Source organism: Muntiacus reevesi, chromosome X (genome assembly GCF_963930625.1).
Source record: "Muntiacus reevesi chromosome X, mMunRee1.1, whole genome shotgun sequence".
NCBI lineage: Eukaryota > Metazoa > Chordata > Mammalia > Artiodactyla > Cervidae > Muntiacus > Muntiacus reevesi.
Window position 1 is genome coordinate 82,392,420 of NC_089271.1, and position 16,945 is coordinate 82,409,364.

The window sequence follows — 16,945 nt, forward strand, 5'->3', positions numbered from 1 at the left end:
ACCCCACACTTCTTTTGGGTCAGCCCACCCTCATGCCTCAAGGATGTATTTTCGTTTGCTTGCCAAATAAAACCGAGCTATAACTGAGCTGTAACACTGGTCCACCACTTCAAATTTTTGCTGCGACAAGACAGGATCAAGGAAATTACACACTCCCCTGACATCTTTGGTGACATGACTTGGATTTAACCTGACTGAAAAAACGTTGGCTCGGCCCCCACAAGGAGGAGGCCAAGCACAGCAGAAGCCCAACTCAGTGAAAACTCCCACAGTGGAAGCTGAATGTAAAGAAAACCCGGCACAGTGGGAGTGACAGAAAGCCAGCGTGCTGGAAACTGGGACAGTGGAAACAAACTCGGCTGAAAGCTCACGTGGCTCAGTCTCAGATTCCAGAAGACCTCCAGTTAAAGTAGGAGTTCCTTGCTCTTATGGATGAAAGGATATATGGCTAACAATATCTTAATTCCTTTACAATTTCTCATTTCTTGTTTCCTCAAACCCCCTGTGAACAGGCGAGCAGCAGTGGGTGCAATTGAGGGACTCTGGCAGGGGCTACTCCCCAGTGTGTCCCAAAGGCTCTATCATCTGCTGTGCCTTAGTACCTGCTGCCCAAGAAGGTGAGGGTTCTTCTGTCCTTAATCTTTGTGCCAAGGATCAAGCCAATGAAAATGTAAACACAGGTCAGGCATTTAGCAGTTTTTCTGACATGTTATGAAGGGGATTCCTCAGCATGTTTTTTCCCACTGCTTCTTCCTCCCACCCTTCAACTCCTCTCTCCATCTATGCTACTGCTTACAAAGTATTGGGCAGGTCATCATCTTTCCTGAAGGGGAAAAGTTGTGTTTGAAACTGTTTACCTAAAATTGGAACTCAAACCCGCGTGGCAGGGACTCTGTGCTATGCTTAATCACTCAGTCATATCCAACTGTGACTTGAGCCCAGACAAAACCCATGGTGCCTGGTTTCATGATCTAATGATGTTCAGGTTCTTGATGTCTCATTGAAAAAAAATTCAGTGACACAACGATAGGTAAGAGGTAGATTTGTTCGGATTCACAGAGAAGCACACTCCAAGAGTGTGGACCATCACAGAAGGTGAGTGTGGTGGCCATGGAATGTGGTGTGGTTAGTTTTCACAAGCTGGGTGAGTTCATATGCTAATGAGTGGGAGGATCTTTCCAACAATTGGGGAACCACCCGCTCCTCAGTCTTTTGACAGTGACTTGAAACTGTCCTGGAACCTCTGGGTATGTCATCTAGCTTTCAGATTGAAGATCAAGGTTTAATTGAATTTGACTTGTTACCTGGGACCCATTTGATTTTAATCAGTTTATGTTATGCCCTTGGGCTATGTCATTCTGTCAAGTTTTACCCTGCCCCCTTCCCTCCTGTTTCATGCTCTTTTCCTGAGCCCCATCTGGGCCCACGATGTTGCTACTACAATATTATGGAGGGACAACCAGAAAATAGTTGGTCCTTGGGAAGGAGATAAAATATTCAATCCCTCTATATATTCAGGCCTTCATCTTCCATGTTTCCTACAACATGTGCAACAACAACATCTCTCAGTGAACCCGCTAGAGTGGGTGACAGTCACACAATGCCTGCTAGAAATCCAAGGACAATTGGGCTTCTGGGGATAATGTTTGCCACTTTGGGAGTTAACCCTGCAGGTCGTTTGGGCCCAAACCCTTGCTACCCTTCTCCTAAAGTTGCAAACATACCCCCGGATCAAATCTCCACTCTACATTTATGGAACATCTGGTCTGTTGCCTCTTATCAATTTGTACTTAAGCCAGTTACTAACTCCTACAACATAGCTCCACCCAGATTACTACTAAAATACTCTCAATGCCTCTAACAGGACCAGATAACCCACTCCTTTGTCATTAATTATGTTGTTACCTAAAGTGGATCTATGACAATGAAATGTTCACCATTGGAAACACCCTAAACTGTTCTTATGGAGGACTAGGGGAGGAAATCAGTGACTTACATTCCCTTAGAGCAGTAAGAGGATAAGGCTTATGGCTATTTTGCCAGGTTCCCAGTCACAGGGAACAGGCTTGGATTACTTTACAACATGGTACCTATTCCCATCAGTGATGGACAAACCAGCAATGAGTTAAGATTACAACCCATTAATCCTACACAGAACTGGTCATTCTGGAGACCTTGGGAACACCCAACTCCAACTGGGGTCCCAGGAGGTTGACCTGCCTCGACCTGCCTAGAGATATAGTCTTTGAGAGGTTGTCACACCTCAGCCTGCTCAGGAATACACAAGTCCAGGGGTCCCAGGAGATCGACATGCCTCAACCTGCCCAGGGACCCAATTCTCAGGAGGCTGACCTGCCTCAGCAGGATTCTATCTCCAGGTGGCTGTCACGCCTCAGCCTGCCTGGGGATCTGCACCCTTACCTGGGTACACCTGGCTCTCAGGTTGCAACAGTACTGGTTAATATAAGCTTCAGAAAGACTCAACCTTAAGGAAGTCCACACATGGAAATAGGAGGAAGTCTATTAGTTGTGGGACTGTGCCTGGTCTCAGCAATAACTCAGCAGCCCAATGAGAATGCCACTGACTTTCTGGAAAGGCTAAAAGAGGCCCTCCAGAACTTTACCAATCTGGACTTAGACTCTTAAGAGGGATAGGTGATTTTAAAGGGCAAATTCCTGTCCCAGTGTGCATCAGATGTCAGGATAAAGTTATAACAGCAGCAGGACCCTGCTGCTTCTTTAGATGAGATGGTTCAGACAGTCTCCAATAGCTTTTATAACAGAGAACAGGAGAGGAAGGCCAAGGCCCAGGAAAAGGAGAAAAGGAAAGGGACAAGGCATGTCCAGATGCTGGCTGCCCTCCAGGGAAACCCAATGGCAAACCCCAAGTCCTTAAAAAACAAGGCACAAGACAAATGCCTAATCTGTAGACAGACCAAAGAGTGTCCAAACTGTGACTAGTCTCCTAAATGTCATCAATTGGGACATTAGGCGGCACTCTTCCCTGGGGACCCAAAAGTGTCAACGTCAAGTGCCAAGCCTTCCCTCATGATGGTTCAATAGGACTGAAGCGGCCTGCTCCAGCCAGTCCACCTACCACAGATAACCATCATGGGGCTGGAGCCAACTGGAAGTAGCAGGTAAGTCCAAGAAATTTTTGGTTGACACAGGGGCCACCAACTCTGTCCTGACCTCCTACTCCAGAGCCTTCCCCTCCCAAACCTGTACCGTTTTAGGTGCTACAGGAAAAACAATTACACAAAGATTCACCCAAGCACTTCTTTGTTGCTGGGATGGACAACTATTTTCCCACCAGCTTCTGGTAGTCCCTAAGTGTCCTACCCCCTTACTGAGGAGAGATCTTTCCCTGCTGTAGAAATCTTGCAGCTATTGCAATCCTGATAGAAGATAATTTAAAACTCTCTTTTGGGGTCAAACATTTTTACCAGCCACCAAGTGAAATAACTCTTAAATTGGAGAGACCTTTTATGGATTTCGAATTGAAGGATCATCAGATATCAAGTAGTTCTGATGGAAAATTGATGGCTGACTATATCCCCTTGTGAGGTTCTTAACCCAGCTACCCTCCTGCCTACCCCCAAGGGTTCTCTCCCCTTTCACTCTTGACTAGAAACCTTGGACCACTGTACAAAACCCAGAGAGGGATTGTCAGAAGATCCTCTGACCAATCCTGAGGAAATCTGGTACACTGATGGAAACAGCTTTGTCTTGGATGGAGAAAGAAGACCCAGATATGCGGTAGTCTCCAATTTTGAGACCATAGAGGCTAAACCTTTGCCACCAGGTACTTTAGCCCAAGTAGCTGAACTCATAGCCCTGACTCAAGCTTTAGAGCTGGGAAAAGGAAAAAGAGTAGCCATTTACACTGACTTCATGTATGCCTTTCTGGTGCTACACACACATGCTACTATTTGGAAAGGAAGAGGCTACTTGACCACCTAAGGATTGCCAAACAAGTATGGTGATCAAATCCTTAGGCTGTTGGAGGCAGTCCATCTGCCCACTGAGGTTTCAGTCTCCCATTGTAAAGAACACCAAAAAGGGGACACAGAAATGGCATGAGGGAACCAAGCAGCTGACCAGGCAGCTAAAAGAGCAACATTAAGTTGCTCATTAAGTCATTACAGAACAATGACTTAATAGGGGTTGCTACCTTAGTTCCACAGACTAATTTGGAAACTTCTTCATATACTGAAAGAGAGACTCTTAAAGATAAGAGAAGGGCTTTCAAGAAGATCATATGGGGTGGTTCCAAAAGGAGGGACTCCTTTTTCTCCCTGGGAACCTCCAATGGAAATTGGTTAACTCATTACATACCACCACTCATTTAGAGAAGAAACACCCCCCCCCTTCTTCCTCTGTAAGGTCTTTCAGAGGAACAGGCCTCCAAACAACTATAAGGCAAGTGGTCTCCTCTTGTCCCACTTGCCAATTAAACAACCCCCAAGGAGCTCAAAGACTGCAGCTGGCCCAACCTGTCCAGTGACATGGGACCTAGCCAGGAGAGGACTGGCAGATGGACTTCACCCAGATGCCAGTTTCTCAAGGATATAAATACCTATTAGTCATGATCCATTCACAGGATGGATTGAAGGCTTTCCCACCAGGACTGAGAAGGCTGAGGGGGTGGTAATAAAAACTGCTCCATGAAATCATTCCAAAATTTTCTCTGTCCAGGTCATTACAAAGTGACAATGGGACATAATTTACTTCTAAGGTCACCCAAAGGTTCTCTAAAGCATTGGGCATTACTTATTATTTCCATTGTGCCTGGAAGCCTTGGTCTTTAGGAAAAGTAGAAAGAGCCAACCATTTTTTTTAATCAGCAATAAAAAAGATAACCTGGGAAACCTCCCTGGGATGGAAGTAGGCTTTTACCAATAACTCTCCTCCTCACCCATATTGCCCCTAAGGAACAGGTTGGTCTTAGTCCTTATGAGATGATATATGGGAGATCTTTTGTTTAGGTCAGTGACCTCTTCCTAGATCCAGAGACTTGGACCCTCTGGTCTTATTCCATGGCCATTGGGCATTACCAACAAGCTATACACTTGTGGGGTGTCAAACAGGACCCAAAAGTTGCTAAAGAGACACCACTATATGCTCCAGGGACTCAAGTCCTAACTAAAGTCTGGAAAAATTGGTCCACAAAGGCTCAACTCCAGCCCACATGGAAGAACCCCTACCCTGTAAAACTTTCTATCCCCACAGCAGTCAAGGTACGAGGGCACAACTCCTGGATTCACTACTCACAAGTCAAGCCATGAAAGAAAATAGAAGAGGACACTCAATACACCTGTGAGCCCCTGGGAGATCTCAGATACCTATTCAGGGCTACAAATAAGTGTCATTCTAATGGACACCCCCAAAATTTAGTTTCTGGGGATGAGCTTTCTCAGGATAGCTCTAAAGAGCCAACACAGCTTGGCAGGGGTTGTACTCCAAAATAGACAGGAGATAGATCTGATCCCTGAACAAGAAGGGACTTGAGCCATCTTGAATGAGATATTGTTTCTGGGTAAATACATCCAGCTAAGTTAAAGGAAGTCTCACAATCTCAAGAAAAACTTTCAGATCCTATAGGATCTCAAAGAACGAGCTGAAGAATTCTTGGGGTGGCTACAATCTCTCTATGGGGGATCCTTCTCTTGGTGATGGGAAATTTGGAGTTAGCTAATGTCCCTACTAATCCCTGTTATCACTATATTGATGCTGCTTATGATTGCCCCATAGCTTCCCTTGTAGCTCAGTTGGTTAAGAATCTGCCTGCAATGCAGGAGACCTGGGTTTGATTCCTAGGTCAAGAAAATCGCCTGGAGAGGGAAGTGGCAGCCCACTCCGGTTTTCTTGCTTGGAGAATCCCATGGACAGAGGAACCTGGAGGGCTACAGTCCATGGGGTCACAAGAGTCAGACATGACTTAACGACTAAACCACCACCACCATGATGACCCCATAAATTATCAGTTGTCTAACCCGTTTTGTCTCTGCCCAGGTCAACAAGCTACAACATGCGGTCCCAGTTCAACAAGGATATATAAAACTATATCTGAGCACAGAAAGTATTGCTTACCCTTAGATGAACATCACTATAAGGACTCTGAGGCTTGAGACTAGCAAGAGAGGGAGGCCCAATGCCCCTGGTCATCCCAGCTCAGCATGAAGTAGCCAGAGAGACCTTGATACCCCTACTCTCAAAGAACTGGGCTTCCCATCTCTTGGCGGGGGGGGGGGGAGGGGGATGTTAGTAGTTAGAATAGGAAAAAAGGTGTCCAAAATAGTGGTGGCTAAAAGACAAAGAAAGAAAAAAGCCTGAGAAAACAGAACAAAGGAAGGTGGGAAGACTGGAGTGAGAACCTCAGGTGAAGCAGCCTTCTTGGCTAGTCTAATTTACATAGGGCAGGCTCAGGGGGAGGAGAAAAAACATAAAAAGAGCCAAAATTGAGCCCTGCACTTCTTTTGGGAGGGCCCAGCCTCACGCCTTGAGGATATATTTTCCTTTACTTGCCAGATAAAACTGATCTGTAACCAAGTTGTAACACTGGTCTGCCATTTAAATTGAGCTGTAACTGAGTTGTAACACTGGCCCACCACTTCAAATTTTTGCTGCAGTGAGACAGGACCAAGGAAATTTCACACTTTCCTTGCATATATATTCATATATATTATATATAAAATTTCCTTAAAGCTTAGCTAATAACTCTAAAAATATTTCAACTAATTTGATACATTATCTGGCTTCTCAATTTGACAGTTCAATGTTGTTTCTAACAGAGTGACCCTTTAAGCAAGGGACTGTGCTGAAATTGGAAAAATACAACATAGTGATGTGAGTTAACTAGCATGCAATTTAAAGAGTTGGTAATAAAGGTAATGAATTACTAAAAATAGAATATATCCTAAACACCCATACTTGAGATAGTGTTGAAAGTTTCCTTTTCTTGTTAGGATTATTAACAGTTTCAGCAGTAAAGACTACCTGGTAATGAAATAACTATTAACAAATTAAGTAGAACAATTATTCTGAACTCTGAGTTAGGCTATCAGTTGGTAAAAATAGCCGTATTAAAAGGAAAATTATATTTAATAATGTTTGATCTTACCACTAACATTTTTCAAATAACTCTAGCAAAAAAATATTGTTGACATTGACCAAAAAGCCTTGATCCATATTTTGAGGAAAAATACTGTTTTCATGATATGCATAGTAGTGCTTTGTTTTCATTTTTGTCTTTCAGTACAAGACACAGCAAACTCACGTTGCAAAAGAAATATGCAAAATTTGAGACCTTACATGTGGAAAAAAAAAAAAAAACAAAACAAGTAATATAACAGTCTTCAAAAATTCAAGGCAAAAATATTTTAGGTCAACTGCTTCTAGAAATGGAAGAATGTATCAAGATTTTTTTATACTATGGTTTTAATGAATGTGATTATTTACAATTTGGGCTACAAAATGAATATGTTACAGAATGCACTGAAACATAAAGCAAGACCCTTCTACTCACTATGTGTCATCCTGGAGAGGGTGTGGAGATGAGGGAAGCATCTCATACTATTGGTGGGAATGTAATTTGGTACAGCTACTATGGAGAACAATATGGAGAATCCTTAAAAAAACTAAAAATATAGCTACCATATAATTGACCAATCCCACTCCTGGGTATATATCTGGAGAAAATAATAATTTGAAAATGTATATGCACCCCAATGTTCACTGCAGCACTGTTTACAGTAGCCAGGGCATGGAAGCAACCTAAACCCATCTACAGAAGAATGGATAAAGAAGATGTGGTACATAGATACAATGGGATATTACTCAGCCATAAAAAGGAATAAAACTGTGCCATTTGCAACATGGATGCACATATAGATTATCACACTAAGTGAAGTAAGACAGAGAGAGACAAATCCCATATGATACCACTTATATATGAAATCTAAAATATAACACAAGTGAACTTATTTACAAAACAGATTCACAGACTTAGAAAGCAAAATTATTGCTACCAAAGGGAAAGTTGGGGGGCTAGAGATAAAGTTGGAGTTTTAGATTAATGTATGCATATGACTATAATGACTAATAGTCATATTAGTATGCACACTACTATAAAATATATATACATATAACATATACACACTACTATAGTGACTAATAATCAACAAGGCCCTAATGTATAGCACAGGGAATTCTACTCAGTATTCTGTAATAACCTAAATGGGAAAAGAATCTGAAAAAGAACAAATATGTATATGTATAACCGAATCACCTTGCTATGTACCTGAAATTAACACAACATTATAAATCAACTGTGTGTGTTAGTCATTCAGTCGTATCCAACTCTTTGCGACCTCATGGGATATAGCCCGCCAGGCTCTTCTGTCCATGGAATTCTCCAGGCAAGAATACTGGAATGGTATTACCATGCCATTACTTTCTCCAAGGGATTTTCCCTACTCAGGGAATGAACCTGGGTCTCTTGTGTCACAGGCAGATTTTTTACCAACTGAGCTATACTCTGATATATAAAACAAAATAACTCATCACAAAACTCCCAAAACAATTTAAAGATTAAGAATGGATATGATTTCTATTAAAAAGTATGAAAAATGGACTGTAAAAATTATTTTTTAAATTATCTCTTTCATATCCAAACTACATTTATAGGGATGAAGGAAATAAGACACTAGGTTGTCCACTGGGTTCATGTAATAGTCATCTGGGCATTGCATGAAAAGATTGGTTAAGAGGCTATTGCTTTAGAATGTTTGTAATGAAGAGGAAAATATTGCAGAATCACTAAGTATTGCTGAGTTTAAATAGCTTAAGGGTTTTTATGTTTGATTCATATTTCTCTCCCTGATGTTCCCAGAGATCATCAAAAAGGTGGATTAAAGTGTGTTTTGGAACAAAACTCTTTTGTAAGAAAGAAAATGCACTAAAACAGAAACAAAGGCCCTTCTACTCACTATGATTCATCCTGCCACAGGGCCTTTGCACTTGCTGTTCCTTTTGCCTGAAATGTTATTTCCTCCCTTTTTTCCCAAATTAAATTCTATTCCTACATCACTCAGCTCTTAGTTCAAGTGATTAAATCAGAACTAAATCAGATTTCTCAGCTAAAGTGACATGAAATATGTCATTTATTTGTTTGTTTGTTTTATTTTGTCCCACTTTTTTATTCTGTTGCCTTGAGACTGGACTTAGAACATAAGAACGCAAGCATTACCTTACCTAGGGAAGACAGTAATTAATGAGCTGATAGAAGTCTGAGTTTCTAAGTACACTGTGGAGCAAAGATGTCATATCAGTCCTGATGGTTTTCTTCTGGACTTTTATGTGAGAGAAAGCATTTATCTTGTTCAATTCACATGTTTGGATTTCTCTTACTCTCAGTTCAATGTAACCCTAATTGATAAACCACCATTAGAGACTCTGATAGCATCATTCTTTCAATAAACATATTCAGTTTTTAATTGTGCTTAATAGTATTATTAACTTTTGGATTAATAATCTGTATCCTCCTCAATGAATAGTAAGTTTCATGAGGGTAAGGACTGTATTAACCATTGTACTCATATCACCATAGCACAGTGAAATATAAAAGAAAGGAGTGAGAGAATGAAGGAGGAATGGAGGACGGAAGGAAAGAGCAAAGGAATAAAGAGAATGTACTGAGTTTATCCTCCATACTTCTGAGTCTTCCTTCTTTAAGGAGAGAAGTGGTGCCCAGTGGTGCAGTATCCCTTTTGAAAGTACTCTGTGCTTCCAAGTTATCTTTACTTTTGAAAACTTTTCAGTAGGTGATCTAAAAAACATATTATTGCCACGAGTCTTCTTAGAGGCCTTTATATTTTACAAACAAAGAAGTAATAAGCGAAAGAAATGTCAAAAACAGAAGGATTTGATCATTGATTGTGGAAATCTTTACAGAAGCAGAACCAGAAAAAAAATCATTAAATTATTCCATGTTTCTACTTCAGAATGTTTGATTTCACAAAGCTCATATAGACATCTTCAAAATGGCATCTTCCATTCAAAATATATTGTGGTCAGTTTCTAGATTTATCTGCTTTACTTAGAAAAATGACCATATCCTATTGGATACTTTTGAACTGTGGTGTTGGAGAAGACTCTTGAGAGTCCCTTGGACTGCAAGGAGATCCAACCAGTCCATCCTAAAGGAGATCAGTCCTGGGTGTTCATTGGAAGGACTGATACTGAAGCTGAAACTCCAGTACTTTGGCCACCTCATGCGAAGAGTTGATTCATTGGAAAAGACCCTGATGCTGGAAGGGATTGGGGGCAGGAGGAAATGGGGACATCAGAGGATGAGATGGCTGGATGGCATCACCGACTCGATGGACATGAGTTTGAGTAGACTCCAGGAGTTGGTGATGGAAAGGGAGGCCTGGTGTGCTGCGATTCATGAGTTCACAAAGAGTCAGACATGACTGAGCGACTGAACTGAACTGATGACTTTAATAGGGTTTCACTGGTGGCTCAGACAGTAAAAAAATCTGCCTACAATGCAGGGTTTGATCCCTGGGTGTGGAAGATCCCTTGGAGAAGGGAATGGCAACCCACTTCAGTATTCTTGCCTGGAGAATTCCATGGACAGAGGAGTCTCCATGGAGTCACAAAGAGTTGGATATGACTGAGTGGAAACAATTTATCACTATAGCCTTTAATAGCCTTAGGGAAAAAAAAAACACAGAAGTTAGCAGAAAGGAATTCACTCTAGAAAGAATTTTAAAAATGTGTAAATTGCAGCTACACTGTTCTTCAGACACAGATAGTGGGCTGAAAATTGTTTTGCATCATGAAAAAAAAGAAAGAAAGAAAGAAAGTTAGATTAGCCTTAATCTAGTTTTTTTTTCTTTGAATATGTAAATATTTCTATGGTTCTTTGTATATTGATCTTTTAATAAAAGAGCCTATTTGGAAGGGTGGGAGGAGGAGGAGTTGGATAAAGGTCGTCAAAAGGTACAAATTTCCAGTTATAAGATAAATACTAGAGATGTAATGTACAACATGATTAATATAACTAATACTGAAAATTGTTGAGACTAAATCCTAAAACTTCATATCACAAAGAAAAGAAATGATTTTTATTTTTATATCTATATGAGATGATGGGTTTTCAATAAACTTATACTCATTTCATGATATATGTAAGTCAAATCATTATCTTCTACACCTAAAATTTATACAGTACTCCATGTCAGTTACACATGATAAAACTGGAAGAAAAATAAATACTAAAAGTAAGTTTTAAAAGTATATTAAATACAAAATAAATAATCATATGCTAAACTCTTTGAAGCATTTATTTTGTGCAGTTTTTTACCATCAAGGAAGAATTAGGACTCTTTTATCAGATGATTAGTATTTTTTAAATAAGCACTTCTCATCAACTCAAAATTCATGGTAGCTTCAATATTTGATTCCTCAAAATTATGATACAATTTTTAGCAAAAATTTGAGACAACTAACATAAATCAAAATAATTTTACTAAGAAGGAACTTACATTTTGATGTTAATATATATGTTTTACTACTTATAATAAGATAATAAGATGAAGATAAAGAGATAAAGTTAAAAGAGAAAAATATTGTAATATAACAAAGTACAGTGTAACTTATAATGTCTGGCATAATGTCTGGCACTGATAAGTGCTATGAGGGAAAATAAAGCAGGATAAAGTGATAGTGAGTTTGGAACTATTTTAGATAGGAGTTGAAGGAAGACCTTCCTGAAAAAGTGACATTTAAGTAGAGACCTGATCTTAAATGAGGGAGCTTTGATGTGATTAACGTTTCAGGCAAAGCCAATAGTAAAATGAAATCCCTAAGGTTGGAAAAGAACTTGATGCTTTCAAGTGACAATAAGAAGGCCAGAATGAATAGAATGAAGAGAGACTGTTAGTATATGAGGTGAAATATATAGAATAAAGCTAGACTAGATCATATACAGTTTCATTGCTCACAGTATGGAGTTTGGATTCTACTCTGGGAGCGATTAATGAATTTGAGTGGCATGATTTGAAATTTTTTTAAGGATGATCCTGATTGTTATATGGAAAACAGTGTTGAAAAATGCAAGGAGGGAAGCAGGGGGAAACTAGTTCGGTAACTATTTCAGTACTTTAGATGAGAAATACTGGTGGCTTGGACTAGGATAATAATGGTGGAGATGATGAGAGGTAGTCAAATGGGATACATTTCTAAAATGGAGCTGAAAGTATTTGTTGATGGTTTAAGTGCAGGGTGTGAGAGAAAGCAAGGGGTAAGAGTGATTCCTGAGTTTTAAACTTAAATAATTAGATGATTGTCATTTACTGAGGAGTAAAGAATAGGAGGAATATGTTGGGGACTGGGAATCAAGAGTGTGGTTTTGGACATTTTCTGTTTGAGTTGCTCACTAGATAATAGTGGAAAGATCATGTAGATGTATGAATAGATGGTGTCTGTAATTCAAAGGAGAATTTGAGCTGGAGGTATAAATTTAGAAGTTGAGCATATAAAAGATATTAAAAGTCATGGGAGTGCATATGACAGAGGCTTGAGAACTGAGCCTTAGGATACTGTAATATTTAGAGGTGTACAGAGAGGAAGAAGCCATTAAAAGAGGTTGAAAAACAGTAGCTAGTAAAGTAGAATGGTGACAAAGTGTCCCTGAAGCCAAGTGAAAAAAAGGATTACAAGAAGGAGGGAATGATCAACTCTGTTAAATATTAAGAAGTCAAGATGAGGACTAAGAACTGACTACTGGATTTGGCAAGGAAGAGATCATCTGCAACCTTGACATGGATGGTTGTAACTAAATAGTGGGGACAAAATAATTTTCAGTTAATCTTCAAAGCTATTGAATCTTAAGGATACTATTATTTTTTTTCTAACAATGCTTTTTTTATTTTTTTTTCATTTATTTTTATTAGTTGGATGCTAATTACTTTACAATATTGTAGTGGGTTTTGTCATACATTGACATGAATGCAAACTAGTACAGCCGCTATGGAGAACAGTGTGGAGTTTTCTTAAAAATCTGGAAGGATACTATTATTACTATGCAAGTTTTTGAACTCATGCACTGTTTAAAGCATTGTACATTATTTCACTTAATCAATGCAACAAACCTCTATTATATTAGGACATTTATTTTATAGGTCAGAGACTCTGAGAAGTTAAGTAACATTCCTCTTCACATAGCTGTTAAGAGGCAGAGCTAGCATTTAGACAAGGGCTCCTTGATTTGAGACCCTCAGTAGATAACCAGTTTTAATACTTCCTTCTATCTCAAATAGGCAAACTGGACATTTTAACAAAGTCTTAACATTGATGCTGGATATTCCTTGTGATTTATTTTAGTGAGTCTTCCTATTCTCTTATGTCTAGGAGAATCCTCCCTCAACCACTCATTCATCCTTACCCTCTTTTCTGAGCTCCATTTTATGTTTCATATACTTGTTGGACATTTCTGGAGTGTCACCTCAAACTTTCAGTTCAGTTCAATTCAGTCACTCAGTCATGTCTGACTCTTTGCGACCCCGTGGACTGCAGCACGCCAGGACTTCCTGTCCATCACCAACTCCCGGAGTTTACTCAAACTCATGCCCATTAAATCGTTGCTGTAATCCAACCATCTCATCCTCTGTCATCCCCTTCTCCTGCCTTCAATTTTTCCCAGCAACAGGGTCTTTTCCAATGAGTCAGTTCTTCACGTCAGTTGGCCAAAATATTGGAGTTTCATCTTCAACATCAGTCCTTCCAATGAACATTCAGGACTGATCTCCTTTAGGATGGACTGGTTGGACCTCCTTGCAGTCCAAGGTACTCAAGAGTCTTCTTCAACACTACAGTTCAAAAGCATCAATTCTTCACCTCAAATTTAACAGGTGTAAAAGAGAACTTTTCTTTCTCCCACACATAATTACTCTATTGGGTTGGCCAAAAAGTTCCTTCAGGTTTTTCTGTAAGATGTTACAGCCCAATAATTTAATATCTTATTTTTGATTAAACATTTTATTCAGCCATTAAAAAATCAAATGTTGGTACCACTTCGGATTTGTTCTCTACTCTTCAGCTAAGAAGCCTTTCCTACTTTCCTACCATAATATTTGTCTTTTTCTTCTTTTTAATCCATTTTCATGTACACCTCCTTAGTTTAGGTCTTCATTTCTTGAAGATTAATTATTGCAGTAGTCAAATAATGTGGATCTTTGAATCAATTCATCTGTTTACCTTTGTGAAACTACATTTCCTCAAACTTTATTTTCATTATGCTATCCCCTTATTTAAATAATATATATGCTATATATATATTATTTATTTATGTTAATAAATATATTTATTAATATATTAATATTAGTATTAATATATTAATATATTGTTATTATTATTTATTATATATAATTATTATATAATTAATATATTTATATATTTTATATTTATATATTAAATAATTACATATGATATATATATATATATATATATATATATATATATATATATATCCTGTAGGCTAAAGCTAAACTCCTTTGTCTAGCACCCAGTCTTCCACGTTCAAGTCCAACAAGAGTTCCCATTACTCCAAAATGCAAACACTACACTATCAGTCAAACTTGTTTGTTCATGACACTTCTCTACCCAAAAAGCCTGTCCTCACTCTCTTTATCTAGTAAAGTCAAATCTGTCCTTCAAGGCTCAGATCACATTACTGTCCCACAACATAAAGTTTATGAACCCTACTCTCCAGAAAGGTGAACTCTATCTCTTAACCAGTTATCTATAACTTATTTTATAATTTATTTTTTTCCATGTGGTTGTCAAGACATGTCTTAGCATAAATATCAATAATAGTGCCATATATACATATATATAATGTTTGGAAAACAAGTATAAAGTTGAGACATTAACAGTACTATTAATAATACTATTTGATGGTTTGCTGTGAACCTATAAAATACTTAAATCCATGTAAAGCATTTAATACAACAATTAAAAATAGGGAGTATTCAAAATCTGAGCTAATTTATTTTTTCATAAAAGTATGATATCACTTAATATTTCAAGCTGAGAAAAATTTTCATTTTCAGAGATTCTTAAGCAATGTTTAGTTACTATATATGTGTAGGTATATATATAGTCAGGGATAGATTTTGAAAAACACAAATACCTTTCAAACAAAAGAAAATTATTTTAAAATTGTTCATTAAAATGTAATAATTGTTAATCTCATATATGTACATAATTTAAAAAAAATTGCTGTGCTTCAATTTATCTAAAATTTAAAAAATATCAGAAATTTAAAATATCCTGAAAATACTTCACTCTATATTTTGAAACATATCAGCCAAAAGTTATTTGACAAATACATTTCTAGAATATGCTCTAAAATTGGTACAGAATCATTCCAAACTCCTCTAACTTCCAAATTTCTGTCAACATCAAATAGAAGAACTGATAGTTGGAACAATAGTCCTACAAGATTTCAAATACTATATTGACTTGAGAATTAAAAAAAAAAGCTATGGTCATTATAAATATTACTGTCATGCACATTTGTTTTACGCCTAGTCTGTGAAAATAGATCATCTAAATATGGATGTTAAGAATAATAGCAATAATATTGAAGATGATTTTCTATAAAGATAAGGACTGCATCTACTTTGTCACTATACATCTAGTAGATAGCTCAGTACTCAGCCTATGGGAGCTGCTAAATATTTTCAAATAAATAATTATTCATTATAATACTCAAAGCTAGTGCTTTTTCAGCATCTAGTATGAGTCAGAAATTACTCTAGGTATTTCATATGCATTATGGCAATCCTTCAAAAACTTGTAACGATTTGGAACTGTAGATGGGGAGAAGACTTTGTTCAAGAATAGATAAGAATCAGAAGTAAGGGATAAGGTAATAATAGTAGTAATAATAACAATAAAAATAATAACAGCTAACATATAGGGAATTTGCCAGGAATCATTCTAAACACTTTGCAAATATTAGCTCATTTAATCCTCAGTAGAATCTTATAAGAAAAATAATATCTTGATTTTACTAATGAGATAAGTGAGCGACAGAGAAATTAGATAATTTTCCCTAAATCAGACCAGAAGTAAATTATAAAGCCAGAATTCAAACTGAAACAATCAGATTTTCGAACTTGTATCTTATTGAGTAGATATAGGTAGGAACTGATCCGGAAAATCTGGAAAGGGACTAGGAGTTTTGAGGAAGAACATTCCCTGTGGCTGATAGAGTCAAATAAATTTCAAGAACAAAGATCTCCACCATTCATTTTTATTTCTCTGCAATGTTGCCATGCTAGTGGTAAAGAACCTGCCTGCCAAGCAGGAGACAAAAGAAACAAGGGTTGGATCCCTGGGTCTGGAAGATCTCCTGGAGGAGGAAATGGCAACCCACTCCAGTATTATTGCCTGGAGAATCCTATGGACAGAGGAGCCTAGTGGGCTACAGTTCATGAGATAGCAAAGAGTCGGACATAACTAAAGCAACTTAGCAAGCAAGCAAGTGTAGTTTTGCTATAAAAACTGTATTATTCTCCTGAAATATGAGTAAATGTGTACCACACACAACCAATATGTGTGAAAGACTTTGGAGAAACCAGAAGAAAAGACAATACTAGATGCTTAGGTACACAAAGCCTAGATGAAAGGAAAGAAACATGAGAGTCAGGAAAGAATACATTGAAAATTCAAAAGCAGAGAGGAACAGAAGTGATTAAAAGAAACAAATCTCCTGAGAATCTTTAGATATTGGGGAATGTTGAGTATCCCATTACATTTTAGATGAAGACCTAACCATTTTATTTAGGTAAGGGTTGTGCCATAGAGCTGAAGGTGTACCCACATTGCTGACACTAGAATAACTTAAACAATTTTTTGAAGATGAATAGTT